This window comes from Jaculus jaculus, chromosome 19 (assembly GCF_020740685.1).
Source record: "Jaculus jaculus isolate mJacJac1 chromosome 19, mJacJac1.mat.Y.cur, whole genome shotgun sequence".
NCBI lineage: Eukaryota > Metazoa > Chordata > Mammalia > Rodentia > Dipodidae > Jaculus > Jaculus jaculus.
Genome location: NC_059120.1, coordinates 55377153 through 55392833, shown reverse-complemented (window position 1 = coordinate 55392833; position 15681 = coordinate 55377153).

The window sequence follows — 15681 nt, the reverse complement described above, 5'->3', positions numbered from 1 at the left end:
AGAGAAGAGAGAGAGAGAGAGAGCTGGAGGGATGGATTAACACTTAAGGCATTTGCCTGCAAAGCCAATGGACCCAGGTTTGATTCCCCAGGACCCACGTTAGCCAGATGCACAAGGGGGCTGGGGAATCTCTTTCTCTGTCAAAATAAATAAATAAATATATTTAAAAAGAAAGAGAGACAGAGAGAGAGAGAATGGGTGTGCCACAGCTCCAGCCACTACAAACTAACTCCAGATGCATGCACCCCGTTGTGCATCTGGCTAATGTGGGTCCTGGGGAATCGAACCTGGGTCCTTTGGCTTTGCAGACAAACACCTTAACTGCTAAGCCATCCCTCTAGCCCTGTCCTAGGCACTTTTAAAAAAATAGACCTCTAGGGCTGGTGAGATGGCTTAGCGGTTAAGCACTTGCCTGTGAAGCCTAAGGACCCTGGTTCAAGGCTTGATTTCCGAGGACCCACATTAGCCAGATGCACAAGGGGACCCACGCATCTAGAGTTTGTTTGCAATAGCTGGAGGCCCTGGCACGCTCATTCTTTCTCTCTCTCTCTTTCTCTCTGCCCCTTTCTCTCTTTGTCTGTTGCTCTCAAATAAATAAAAATAAAAAAAACATTTTTTTAAATGAGTTAAAAAAAAATAGACCTCTAGCCAGGTGTGGTGGCACACGCCTTTAATCCCAGCACCTGGAAGACAGATGTAGGAGGATCGCTGTGAGTTCAAGGCCACCCTGAGACTACATAGTGAATTCCAGGTCAGCCTGGACTAGAATGAAAACCCTACCTCGAAAAAACAAAAACAACAACAACAACAACAACAAAAACTATGTGTGTGTATGTGTGTGTGTGTACACATATATTATTTATTTATTTATTTGCACAAAAAGACAGAGAGGAGAGAGAGAGAGAAAGAGAGAATGGGCATGCCAGGATCTCCAAACACTGCAAAGTCCACATGCATGCACCACTTTGTGCATCTGGCTTTACATGGCGACTGGGAAATTGAACCCAGACCCTCAAGGTTTGCAAGCAAGCACCTTTAAGCACTTAGCCATCTTTTCAGCCCTCCTAGGCCCTTTAAATGCCCGACACTGCAAGGAGATGGACACCATTTTACTAAATAATGCAATAGGGTCCCTACATTTAAGGATTCCATCTTTTGCAGATTTCTGGCATAAAGCATGATATAGATATATGAGCTGGGGAGAAGTACTCACTCCTCAAAATACACTGGCAACCATTGTCTATACATATATATATATATATATATATATATATATTTGTTTTTTGGTTTTTTTGAGGTAGGGTCTCACTGTAGCTCAGGCTGACCTGGAATTCACTATGTATTCTCATGGCCTTGAACTCACAGCAATCCTCCTACCCCTGCCTCCCAAATGCTGGGATTAAAGGCATGCGCCACCACACCTAGCTATATACCATATATATATATATATATATATATATATATATATATATATATATATATGTATGTATGTATGTATACACATATGCATATAGAGAGAGAAAAAGAGAGAAACAGTCTTAAAATGCAGGTAGTGAAGCTTGGCATAGGGGCACACACCTTTAATCCCAGCACTATAATCCCCACATTTGGGAGGCAGAGGTAGATGGATCTCTGTGCCATAACTGTGTGGCCACCCTGATACTACATAATGAATTCCAGGTCAGACTGGGCTAGAGTGAGACCCTACCTCGAAAAAAAAACCAAACAAAACAAAATAAAACAACAACAACAACAAAAAACACCCAAACTTCGAAGCATTCCCTCATGCTTCCTATTTACTTACCAGGATGATGTTTTGGGAGTGGGTCTCCATTTGGCAAAATTACCACCACATCAAAACCTTATTCTGGTGTCTCGTGAGTGCAGCAGAACACTGAACCTGCTGGCGTGGTGAGGGCCTTCCACATGTAATTTATATGTAAATGAGTATGAATGAGAAAAAGGAAGTAGGAAAATCTATATTCTGCAAATCGGGTTTTTATTATCGTCCAGGGCATCTCATTTGCTGCTCCCCCAACAGTCTAAGGCCAAGAGAGCCTGATAGCAAAAGGAAATGATCTGAAGCAAAGGGGGCCCAGGCGACCCTGGTGGTCTGCGATGACCGGGGAGCTCTGTCATGCCACCCGGCCAGGCCTCCCCGAGCCCGCTGTCCACGCTGTCCACGCCCGCCGTCCTGCCCGGCCTCCCCGAGCCCGCTGTCCACACTGTCCACACTGTCCACGCCCGCCGCCCTGCCCGGCCTCCCCGAGCCCGCTGTCCACACTGTCCACACTGTCCACGCCCGCCGCCCTGCCCGGCCTCCCCGAGCCCGCTGTCCACACTGTCCACACTGTCCACGCCCGCCGCCCTGCCCGGCCTCCCTGACCCCGCTGTCCACACTGTCCACGCCCGCCGTCCTGCCCGGCCTCCCCGAGCCCGCTGTCCACACTGTCCACGCCCGCCGTCCTGCCCGGCCTCCCCGACCCCGCTGTCCACACTGTCCACGCCCGCCGTCCTGCCCGGCCTCCCCGAGCCCGCTGTCCACACTGTCCACGCCCGCCGTCCTGCCCGGCCTCCCCGACCCCGCTGTCCACACTGTCCACGCCCGCCGTCCTGCCCGGCCTCCCCGAGCCCGCTGTCCACACTGTCCACACTGTCCACGCCCGCCGCCCTGCCCGGCCTCCCCGAGCCCGCTGTCCACACTGTCCACGCCCGCCGTCCTGCCCGGCCTCCCCGAGCCCGCTGTCCACACTGTCCACACTGTCCACGCCCGCCGTCCTGCCCGGCCTCCCCGAGCCCGCTGTCCACACTGTCCACACTGTCCACGCCCGCCGTCCTGCCCGGCCTCCCCGAGCCCGCTGTCCACACTGTCCACACTGTCCACGCCCGCCGTCCTGCCCGGCCTCCCCGAGCCCGCTGTCCACACTGTCCACACTGTCCACGCCCGCCGCCCTGCCCGGCCTCCCCGAGCCCGCTGTCCACACTGTCCACGCCCGCCGTCCTGCCCGGCCTCCCCGAGCCCGCTGTCCACACTGTCCACACTGTCCACGCCCGCCGTCCTGCCCGGCCTCCCCGAGCCCGCTGTCCACACTGTCCACGCCCGCCGCCCTGCCCGGCCTCCCCGACCCCGCTGTCCACACTGTCCACGCCCGCCGCCCTGCCCGGCCTCCCCGAGCCCGCTGTCCACACTGTCCACGCCCGCCGCCCTGCCCGGCCTCCCCGAGCCCGCTGTCCACGCCCGCTGTCCACGCCCGCCGTCCTGCCCGGCCTCCCGTCAAACTGTCCTCTTCTTTCCAAACCTTACAACTTTCCGGCTGGCATGGACTATTTTCCCTCAATGTAACCTTCCACCACACTGGAGGGAAAAGTTCCCCGAGCGGGTCTGGGGGAGCCAGGGGTCTGGAAACTGGTCTCTTTCCCATGGTGAGCCAGGGTCTTCATTGTTGGGTTAATTGTTCAAGGTCCATGTACATGCTAAGTGCTAAAAATGTAAATTTTATTTTTTTTTGGTGGGCTTTAAAAATTATTATTATTTTTATTAACAACTTCTAGGATTATAAATATCCCATAGTGATGCCCTCCCTCCCCCATTTTTCCCTTTGAAACTCCATTCTCCATCCTGTCCCCTCCCCCTCTCAATCAGTCTCTTTTATTTGCTGTCATGATCTTTTCCTCCTGTTACGATGGTCTTGTGTAGGTAGTGTCAGGCACTGTGAGGTCATGGATATCCAGGCCATTTTGTGTCTGGAGGAGCACGTTGTAAGGAGTTATTTTGGTGATTTTTTTAACTTTATTTTTATTTATTTATTTGAAAGAGAGAGAAAGAGGCATGTTCTTTTTTCATGCAACCTAAATCATGAAAGAATGTGTGTAGGAATCAAGTCATTTTATGTATGAAATGCATGTATTATAAATGATACACGATCACATTTATATGATATATTTTATATGACTTATAGCTAGGAATTGACCTAGGTCCTCACGTAAGCCCAGAACTGAACTATATCCCAGATCTAGTATATACTTTTAAAATATTCAATTTAGAAAGTTATTTTTAATATTTTAATCTTACTTATTTGACAGAGGGAAAGAGGGGAGAGAGAGAGAGAAAGGGCGGGTGCATCAGGGCCTCCAGCCACTGCAAATGAACTCCAGAGGCACGCGCCATCTGGTGCATCTGGCTTATGTGGGTCCTGGGGAATCAAACCTCCGTTCTTTCACTTTGCAGGCAAACATCTTAGCCGCTAAGCCATTCCTATATCCTCTAGTATATAATTTTTTTTTTTAGGTAGGGTTTCACTGTCGTCCAGGCTGACCTGGAATTCACTATGTAGTCTCAGGGTAGCCTTGAACTCACAGTGATCCTCCTACCTCTGCCTCCTGAGTGCTGGGATTAAAGGCGTGTGCCACCATAATAAAAATAAAAATTAAACAACAACAAAAAACGGCTGGAGAGATGGCTTAGTAGTTAAGGTACTTGCCTGCAAAGCCTAAGTACGAGTGTTCAAATCTCTAGGGCCCACATAGCCAGAGGCAGTGATACAAGCATGCAATGTTGCACATGCGCACAAGGGGGCGCATGAGTCTGGCGTTTGTTCACAGTGGCTGAAAGGCCATGACGCGACCTTTCTCTCTCTACCCCTTTCTGTCTCTCTCTATTTTTTTTTTTTTTTTGAGGTAGGGTTTCACTCTCGCCCAGGCTGACCTGGAATTCACTATGTAGTCTCAGTGTGGCCTTGAACTCACAGTGATCCTCCTACTTCTGCCTCCGAGTGCTGGGACTAAAGGTGTGCGCCACCATGCCCAGCCTCTCTTTTAAAAAGATTTTATTTAGCATATATTTATTTTACATCTTTATTAGAAACAGAGATGGGAGGGCAGAGGGAGAAGGGGAGAGAGAGAAAGAGAATGGGCACACCAGGGCCTCTAGCCACTGCAAACGAAATCCAGATGCATGAGCCACCATGTGCATCTAGCTTATGTGGGACCTGGAGAATTGAATCTGGGTCCTTAGATTTCACAGGCATGTGCCTTAACCACTAAGCCATCTCTCCAGCCCTCCCTGTCTCTCTTAAAAATAATAAAATAATAATGAAAAGCTCCATCTGAGCTGGCAGCACTCCTTGGCAGCCGCACTGTGGTCCTGGCATCTCCACTGGGTCTCCATTGCAACCCACTGTTCACCCTCGTGGCTCCGACAGGGCTCCATGCAGGGACTTCCAACAACCCGGCTTCACATTGCCCATGGCCACTTCCAAAAAACAAATCCCCATAACATATCCAATAACCCTTTCTTGCCTGTATTTGTTACATTCCATAGTACCATGGGGGCTATCAAATTTGTTAATCCAGGGGGAAATAAAGCCAACTTTGAAGTGTAGGACACTTCGGGCTCCGTTCTTTCAAGAGTCTGCATGCTTTCTGATATCCCAATGCAGACCAGCTGGCCCAATCTCAGTGGGTTGTAATCTCTCTCAGACAAGTGCAGCTGAATGGGTGCTGTTTCCAGCCTGAAACTTCCATTTCTTTCTGTGCCATCGCCTTTTTATTTATTTATTTGACAGAGAAAGAGGAAGAGGGAGACAGAGAAAGAGAGAGAGGGAGGGAGAGAATGGGCATGCCAGGGCCTCCAGCCACCGCAAACGAACTCCAGACACGTGCGCCCCCTTGTGCATCTGGCTAACGTGGGTCTGGGGGAATCAAACCTGGGTCCTTTGGCTTTACAGGCAAATACCTTAATTGCTAAGCCATCCTTCCAGCCCCGTGCCTAGCCTTTTGCTCATACCAGTCTCTTTCTTTCTTTCCATCCCTCTTTCTTTCTTTCCATCCCTTTCTTTCTTTCCTCCTTATCTCCCTCTCTCCCTCCCTCCCTTCCTTCTTTCTGTTTTGTTTCTTCAATGTAGGGTCCCGCTCTAGCCCAGGCTGACCTGGAATTCACTATGGAGTTTCAGGGTGGCCTCCAGCTCATGGCAATCCTCCGACCTTTGCCTCCTGAGTGCTGGGATTAAAGGTGTGGGCCAGCATACCTGGTTTTTTCTCCTTCTCCTCCTCCTCCTTATTCTTTTCTTTCTTTCTTTCTTTTTCTCTTTCTTTCTTTCTTTTTTTTTTTTTTGAGAAAGTCGATGGACTCTTTCTTGCTTCTGGGGCATCGAGCTCGGGGGCTTTTAGTGGGATAGGTTTACTTCCTCCTCGCCACCACGGGCTGTACAAGATGGCACTGACTCTAGGGATGGCTACCATGACCCGATCTGGGTGGTATTTGTTTTTGCCGATTGTGTGCCTCAAACTCATGGCGATCCTCCTACCTCTGCCTCCCCAGTGCTGGGGTTAAAGGCACACGCCACCATGCCGGGTCGGACATCTAGTTTATTCAAGTCTTTCAACTCCGACCAAATGGCCTATCCAGCTCGACTTAGAACCCTGCAAGCTTTCAAATCCTTTCACAAACTAGTTTCAAAAGCCCCACAGTCAGCTTTTTTTTTTTGTTTGTTTTCTTTTTTTGACAGCAATAACCCACCTCTCAGTAGCACACATACCTTTAATCCCAGCATTCGGGAGGCAGAGGTAGGAGGATCGTCGTGAGTTCGAGGCCACCGTTAGACTACATACTGAATTCCAAGTCAGCCTGAGCTAGAGTGAGACCCTACCTCGAAAAAACAACAACAACAACAAAGAGGAGATATATATATATACATTAATTTTATTACTTGAGAGAGAGAGAAAGAGGCAGATAGAATGGGCACACCAGGGCCTCCAGCCACTATAAACGAACTCCAGATGCATGTGCCACCATGTGCATCTGGCTTACGTGGGTCCTGGGGAATCAAGCCTCCAACCGGGGTCCTTAGGCTTCACAGGCGTCTCTCCTGCCCCCTCAGTGCCATTTTTTTTTTACTGTTGTAGTTCTCTTCTCAATGCTGGATCAGAGCACGTGACCAAGAGCAGCTTGTGGGAAAAGGGGTTTATTTTGGCTTGTAGACTCGAGGGGAAGCTCCATGATGGCAGGGGGAAATGTGTCGTGAGCAGAGGGTGCACATTCCTTCCTGACCAACCATCAGGTGGACAACAGCAGCAGATGTGCTGAACCCTGGCAAGGGGGCTTCAACACCTATAGGCCTGTCTCAAACACCACACCTCATCTAGCAAGGCTCCAGTTCAGAAATTGCCATCAGCTGGGGACCTAGCATTAAGAACACACGAGTTTCCAGGCGTGGTGGCACAGGCCTTTAAAACCAGCACTTGGGAGGCAGAGGTAGGAGGATCACTGTGAGTTCAAGGTCAGCTTGAGACTACCTAGTGAATTTCTGGCCAGCCTGGGATAGAGCGAGACCCTATCTTAAAAAACAAAACAAAAAAGAACACATGAGTTGTTGGGTGTGGTGGTACGTACCTTTAATCTCAGCCCTTGTTTATTTCTAGCACTTGGGAGGCAGCGGTAGGAGCATCAGTGTGAGTGTGAGGACAGCCTAGGACTACACAGTGAGTTCCAGGTCAGCCTGAGCTGTAGTGAGACTCTGCCTGGAATGCCCCCCTCCATGTACCCCCCAACTTCTGTAACTTCCTCCAGTTGTGGGAGTTAAGCTAAGAGGACTTAACTTTGGATGTTTTCTCAAAGTGTAGGGAAATTCTATTTTCTTTTCTTTCTTTATTTGACATGCGCACACACACACACACACACACACACACACACACACACACACACAGAGAGAGAGAGAGAGAGAGAGAGAGAGAGAGCATGCCAAGGCCTCTAGCCACTGCAAATGAACTCCAAATGCAAGTGCCACTATGTGCATCTGGCTTATGTGGGACCTGGAACATCAAACCTGGGTCCTTAGCCTTAACAGGCAAGTGCCTCAACTGCTAAGCCATCTCTCCAGCCCAGAAATTCTATTTTCTTTTTCTTTTTTTTAAAAAATTTTTGGTTTATTTTTATTTATTTATTTCAGAGCAACAGACAGAGAGAGAGAAAGAGGGAGAGAGGGATAGAGAGAGAGAGAACGGGCACGCCAGAGCTTCCAGCCACTGCAAACAAACTCCAGATGCGTGCACCCCCTTGTGCATCTGGCTAACGTGGGTCCTGGGGAGTTGAGCCTCAAACTGGGGTCCTTAGGGCCTTACTCTACTCCAGCCTAACCTGGAATTTTCTATGTAGTCTCAGGCTGGCCTCCAACCCACAGTGGTCCTCCTACCTCTGCCTCCTGAGTGCTGAGATTCAAGGTGTGCACCACCACGCCTGGCTAGCAACACTTTCTGAGTCTATTTTAATGTGTGTGCTGGGGAATTGAGCCTGGGCAGGCAGGCTTTGCAAGCAAGTGCCTTTAATCACTGAACTATCTCCCCAGTCCAATATCCTTATTCACGGACACTGGTCAAGTACAGATCTTCATTTGCCTTTTTATTTCACGACGATTTCCCTGTCAAATTAGGTGCTTCTGAATTCCTCTTTCTGCTCAGAAATGTTGACTTCACACCCTGATTCAGTGCCATAAGCTGTCAATCTTTCAACTTGGCAGCTGCTCAGATAGTGAAAAATTTCCTTTTTACCCTTCCCTTTGTTCCCCAAATGAACTCTTGCACTTTGGATAAGATGCTCACTGCTCAAGCCAAGTTAGCTCTCTGTCACTCCCAGCTTTGACCACAGAGGATGGGATGTGGGATGGACTTTATTATTATCATTATTATTATTGTTGTCTTGCTTTTTCTTTTCTTTCTTTTTTTTTCGAGGTAGGGTCTCACTCTAGCTCAGGCTCTCCTGCAACTCACTACATAGTCTCAGGGTGGCCTTGAACTCATGGCAATCCTCCTACCTCTGCCTCCCGAGTGCTGGGGTTAAAGGCGTGTGCCACCCACCACGCCCGGCTTGTCTTGCTTTTTCAAGGCAGGATCTCACTGTAGCTCAGGTTGACTTGGATCTCACACTCTGTTGTCCCAGGCTGGCCTTGACCTCACAGTGATCCTCCACCCAACTCTGCCTCCAAAGTGCTGGGATTAAAGGCATGTGCCACCACACCCAGCTGTATTTTTTTTTTCATTTTTTAAATTATTATTTACTTATTTATTAACAGAGAAAGAGGGAAAGGGAGTGAGAGAATGGGTGTGTCAGGGCCTCTAGCCACTGCCAATGAACTGTAGACGCATATGCCCCCTTGTGCATCTGGTTTACATGGGTACTGGGGAATCAAACCTGCGTCCTTTGGCTTTGCAGGCAAATGCCTTAACATCGAAGCTATCTCTCCACAGCCTTTGTTTTGTTTTGTTTTGTTTGAGGTAGGGTTTCACTCTAGCTCAGGCTGACCTAGAATTCACTATGTAGTCTCAGGGTAGCCTCGAACTCACGGTGATCCTCCTACTTCTGCCTCCCGAGTGCTGGGGTTAAAGGCGTGTGCAACTACACCCAGCTGCTTGAGGCTGCTTTCTGCTTGGACCAACCTCTCAATTTGACCCTCCCTCATTCCCAATGACACTTTCCATGGCAACCCATACTGGTCAGCTAAATTTCCACTGCCCATCAGGAATAAGGGATGGTGTCTATGGACTCCAAAATGACAGTTCAGGGCTGGAGAGGTGGCTCCAGAGGTTAAGGCACTTGCCCGCAAAGCCTGCCGACCCTGCTTTGACCCTCCAGCACCCACGTGAGCCAGATGCACTGAGTGGCTCATTCTCCGGAGTGTGTTTGCACTGGTGCGTCCATACTCGTTCTCTCTCTCCAATGAATAAAACACCCAAAAACAAAACCCACAAAAGTTAAATGCCACTGCAGAGAACACTTAGGACTTTGAATTTTGGGAGATGTGTTGAAATCGCTAGTCTTTCTGCCTTGATGTGCTCCAAGCTGCAGGTGTTTCCAGCTTTCAGCTCATGGCAGAAACCACAGACCAAAGATGCAAATCAGGTCTCCATTCACAGTGGAAAAGAGCCCCTCCAGCTACCTGCTTGTGAAAAGCCCAGCCTGGGACTGCCATTCATTTTTGCCTTGATTTTCTGTTATTTCTTTTCTTTCCTGCTCTTTTCTTTTCTGGTCTTTTGTTGTTGTTGTTAAGGCAGGGTCTCACTCTGGCCTAGGCTGACTTGAAACTCACTCTGTAGCCCAGGCTGGCCTTGAACTTATGAAGCTCCTCTTACCTCAGCCTCCTGAATGCTGTTATGAAAGGCACAAGCCATCATGCCCGGCTTGCCTTTCTTTCTTTGAAACCCTGATGAAAAGGATTCAACCTTTCTATGCTGCCTACTTTAGCCTGGGGTAGGTTTTTCAGAGGTGGCCCTTTCTTCAGTGTATCAGACCTCACTGGCCTCCAGTATGTGAGAGGCCCGTGGGGATGGAGCTCTAAAGGTCTCATGGGGGGGGTCATTGAGGTCATCTGTTCTACTCAATCGGCTTTTCGTCATGTCATATCAAAATGACACAATGGGAGATTGCAGCTGTCATATTTCTTTTTCATTTTAAAGAAATTTTAGTTTATTTACTTAGAGAGAGAGAGAGAGAGAGAGAGAGAGGCAGATAGATAGATAGAGGGAGAGAGAGAGATTGGATGCACCAGGGCCTCCAGCCACTACACAGGAACTCCAGATGTGTGCACCATCTTGTGCATCTGACTGATGTGGGTCCTGGGGAATTGAACCTGGGTCCTTTGGCTTTGCAGGCAACTACCTTAACCACTAAGCCATCTCTTCTCCGGCCCATCTTTCTTTCTTTTTCTTTTTTTAATTTTCTTTTCAAGGTAAGGTCTCACTCTATCCCAGGCTCACCTGGAATTCACCATGTATTCTCAGGTTGGCCTCAAACCCATGGCGATCCTCCTACCGCTAACTCCTGAGTGCTGGGATTCATAGCGTGCACCACCACACCCAGCTTCCAGCCCGTTTTTCATTTCATTTTGTTGTTTCGAAATAGGGTGTCCAGGAACTTGCTATGTAGCTGAAAATGAATTTTTTTTTTCTCACTCTAGCCCAAGCTGACCTGGAATTCACTGTGTAGTCTCAGGGTGGCCCCAAACTCACAGCAATCCTCCTGCCTCTGCCTCCCGAGTGCTGCCACCATGCCTGGCTCTAAAATTGAATTTTTGATCCTCCTGCCTCCAACTTCTAAGTTTTGGGCTTACAAGCCTGTGCCACCATGAAGCACTTGTACAGTTCTTTTCAGAATCTTGCTCTAGGGCTATAAAGGGTCAGAGCTCTCCGCAAATTTTGCTTCCTCTGAAGTCACAAAGTGCCTGTGCCCACCAGCTCTCCGTCATTGAACTGCTTATCAGTTCTGTCCTTGGTGACACGGCGTCTTCCTCCATTCCCTAACACCTCCGACGTCTACTCTGCTTGCTCAACCATTTGCTCAAAGGCGCATCCAGACTCTGAAATGCTCCTCTCCTTTTTTGCTTCTTCAAGGTAGAGTCTTGCTCTAGACTAGGGTGATGTGGAATCCACTATGTAGTCTCAGGCTGGCCGCAAACTCACAGCGATTCTCCTTCCTCTGCCTCCCAAGTCCTGGGATCAAAGGCGTGTGTCACCACACCTGGCCCCAAATGCTCCCGTGTTTACATTCAGCCTTGATGTTCTTCTTTTAACCCTCTGTGACATGCACAGTACCGTCACTGACACGGTTTTGTTAGTCATTATGAGTTGAAAGGAATTCTGGGAGTGGAGAGATGGCTTAGTGGTTAAGGTCCTTGCCTGGGCAGCCTAAGGACCCAGGTTTGATTCCCCAGAATCCAAGTAAGCCAGATGCACATGGTGGCGCATGCATCTGGAGTTCATTTACAGAGGCTAAAGGCCCTGGTGTGCCCATTCTCTGTTTCTCTTTGCCACTTTCTATTTCTCTCTCAAATAAATAAAATAAAATTTTAAAAGACTAAAATGATTCTCTTAAAAAAAAAAAAAGGTCTTTGAAGGCACAGAGTAAATGACAGGAAAATAGGCAACAGAACAGTCAGCAACAAACCACGCACTCACCTGGCTGAGCCCCAGTTTCATGGCTGCCCACCTGGTCAGGGGAGCCATCTCTCACCTGAAGGACAGCCACACTCCTGCTCTTCTTGCCTGTGCCCTGGCATGCACATGAGTCTCCACAGCCAGCCAGACTGATCTTCAACATGGTGGATCACATCACTCATTGGCTCAAAAATCTTCCGGCAGCTTTGATTTTACTAAAAGTGAACCCGGAGCCAGGTGTGGCGGCGCACGCCTTCACGCCCAGCACTCGGGAGGCAGAGGTGGGAGGATCGCAGTGAGTTCGAGGCCACCCTGAGACTCCATAGTGAATTCCAGGTCAGCCTGGGCTAGAGCAAGACCCTACCGTGAAAAACCAAAGGAAAATAAAAAATTTTGTTTGGAGTTTTTGCACAGACGTCACCTTGACAAGGCTTTCCAACCACCTCGTGTAACACAGCAACTCCTTCCCTGGCGCCAGACCCCAGCACGCGCCACCATTGCACATATTTATTTATGTAGCACGTGGCAATTTGCACTTCTATGAAGCAATTGGATTTCCTGTCCCACGTGCTTCCTTCCTTCCTTTCTTTTCCTTTTTTGTTTTGTTTTGTTGTTGTTGTTTGAGTGCTAGGATTACAGGCGAGCGCCACCACACCTGCTTACTTTCTCATGGGACACGCCCACTACTCTCCTGAGTCACTGAGTGGGGGGTTATGTTATCACCATCTGAAATTGAGGTGACTCTGGTGACCTCTGAGTCCAGGTCACAAAAAGTCATGAATCTCTCCCTGACCATCTTGAGGTATTCAGTCTTGGAAATCAGCCACTTTGCTAAGAGGAAGCAAAAGCCACATGGTTTTTGTGCCCACATAAGCCACATGCACAAGCTGGTGCATGCTTGTGGAGTCCTTCTGCAGTGCCTAGAGTTCCTGGAGTGCCCATTCTCTCTATCTGCCTCTTTCTCTCTCTCTCTTTTAAATAAATAAATAAAAAAAAATTTTTTTAAAGTCACATGGGGAAGCCACAGATAAACTCGAGCTGTAATCCAAACTTCAGTAGCCAGTATCAAAGTCCAGACATATATAGAAGTTTTGAGATAATTTCAGCACTAACTGCATAACTGATGAGCAAGAATCTTCATTTATTTATTTATTTTTGGTTGGATCTTGCTGTAGTCCAAACTCACCTGAAATTTACTTTGTAGTCTCAGGCTGGTCTGGAACTCATGGTGATTCTCCTACCTTAGCCTCCAGAGTGCTGGGATTAAAGGTGTGCTCCACCACGCCTGGCCCCTGACTTAAAAAAAATTTTTTTTTCATGAGGTTTGGTGTGGTGGCGCACGCCTTTTAATCCCAGTACTGAGGGGCAGGAGTAGGAGGATCGCTGTGAGTTCAAGGCCACCCTGAGACTACATTGTGAATTCCAGGTGAGCCAGGGCTAGAGTGAGACCCTACCTCAAATATATATGTATATATTTTTCTTGGGTTGGAGAGATGGCTTTGCAGTTTAGGCGCTTGCCTGGGAAGCCTAAGGACCCAGGTTTGATTCCTCAGAACCCATGCAAGCCAGATGCATGGTGCATGCATCTGGAGTTCATTTGCAGTGGCTGGAGGTCCTAGTTTGCCCATTCTCTCTCTTTTTCTCTAATGAATAAATAAAAAATAAAATGTGAGTTATTTGGTCTGGAGAGATGGCTTAATGGTTAAGTGCTTGCCTGTGAAGCCTACGGACCCTAGATGGAGGCTGGATTCTCCAGGACCTATGTAAGCCAGATGCACAAGGTGGCGCATGCATCAGGAGTTCGTTTGCACTGGTTGGAGGCCCTGGCATGCCCATTCTCTTTCTCTGCATCTGTTGCTCTCAAATAATTAAAAATAAAGAAAAAAAAGTGAATTATTTATTAAAAAAAAATTGAAGCCAGGCGTGGTGGCGCACACCTTTAGTCCCAGCACTTGGGAGGCAGAAGTAGGGGGATTGCCATGAGTTTGAGGACACCCTGAGACTCCATAGTGAATTCCAGGTCAACCCTGGCTAGAGTGAAACTCTACCTCAAAAAAAAAACAAAACAAAACAAACACACACACACACACAGAACATATATATACATACATACACACACACACACACACACACACATATATATATATACACACACACATATTAAGACAGAGAGAAGAGAGAGGGAGCCAGGGACCCTAGCTGCTGCAAGTGAACTTCAGATGCATGTGCCACTTTGTGGAGAGTCAAACCTAGCCTGTCAGACTGCCAACAAGCACCTTAACTGCTGAGCCATCTCTCCAATCCGCTTCTGTGTTTTACACGGGACCTGAGGATCCAAACTCAAGCACTCCCACTTACAGGGCCAGCGCTCTATTCACTAAGTGACCTCCCCACCCCTAGAAGACTTTATGCGTACAGTTCACATGCTCAGGGATTTTTATTATGTATTCCTAACAACCATATCAGTGCTTACCCTAGGAAAACAATATACAATGACTACTTCCTGGATAAATTAATGGAGGCGTGATTTATTTCCAGTTTGGTGTGCTAATGGGTTTTGGTCAACAAAATATTGTGGAAGTTTGCTGGGCTAGAGCTCACTGGCTAAAAGCATATATTTGTCACCTAGAGCATGGGAAAATACTTTGGGCTAATTCAGAAGTGAATAATAGGTGTAATATATACAATGTATATATACTAAATCATAGTAATAACTGCAGGGAAGTACAAACTAGGGTCAAAGTTTCACGCAGAATTTGTGTTTTAGTGGTTGATTCCATAATTTAAGAAAATTATTCTTTATTTGAGAGCAAGAGAAAGAGGCAGATAGAATGGGCATGCCAGGGCCTCCAGCCGCTGCAAACTCACTCCAGATGCATGCACCCCCTTATGCATCTGGCTTACGTGGGTCCTGGGGAATTGAACCTGGGTTCTTTGGCTTTGCAGACAAACGCCTTAACCACTAAGCCATCTCTCTAGCCAGTGATTCCATAATTTACTAATGGTTGTTTTTTTTCAGGTCTGATCTTCAAAGGCTTCTGAAGCACTTTCAGAAAATGAAGTGACTCTTCCAGTAATGAAAAGAAGACTGGAGAGATAACTCTGTGATAAAGTGCATCTTCTGTGCAAGCAGGAGGGCCTGTGGAGGGCCGAGGAGGCCCAAGACGGCCTGAGTTCAAATCTCCAGATCACACACACAAGAGTGGGGTGTGGTCACACCCACCTGTTACCCCAGTCTCTCAGGGGAGCAGAGACCATAGAACTGATGGAACCCCACATGTTCTGGAAACAGTAATAAAAACAGACTCTGGCTCATAAGCAAGACCAGACGGAAAAGCATTTGCGTGGGACACCTGATGTTCCACTCCACACTGCAGGTGAGTATGTGGAGCGTCACAGGCACACACACCACATTAGACACACACAAAGCAAAACAAAATGAAAACAAACAGCTGGGTGGTGGCGCACGCCTTTAATTCCAGACAGAAGTAGGAGGATCAATTGAATTTGAGGCCAGCCTGAGATTATATAGTGAACTCCAGGTCAGCTTGGTCTAGGGTGAGCCCTACCTAAAAAAAAAAAAAAAAAAAAAAAAAAAGGAGAAAAGGAGGGCTAGAGAGATAGCATAGAGGTTAAGGCGCTTGCCTGCCAAGCCTGCTGACCCATTTTCAACTCCCCAGATCCCACGTAAGCCAGCTGCACAAGATGGCACATGTGCAAAAGGTGGAGCATGCATTTGGAGTTCGATTACAATAGCTG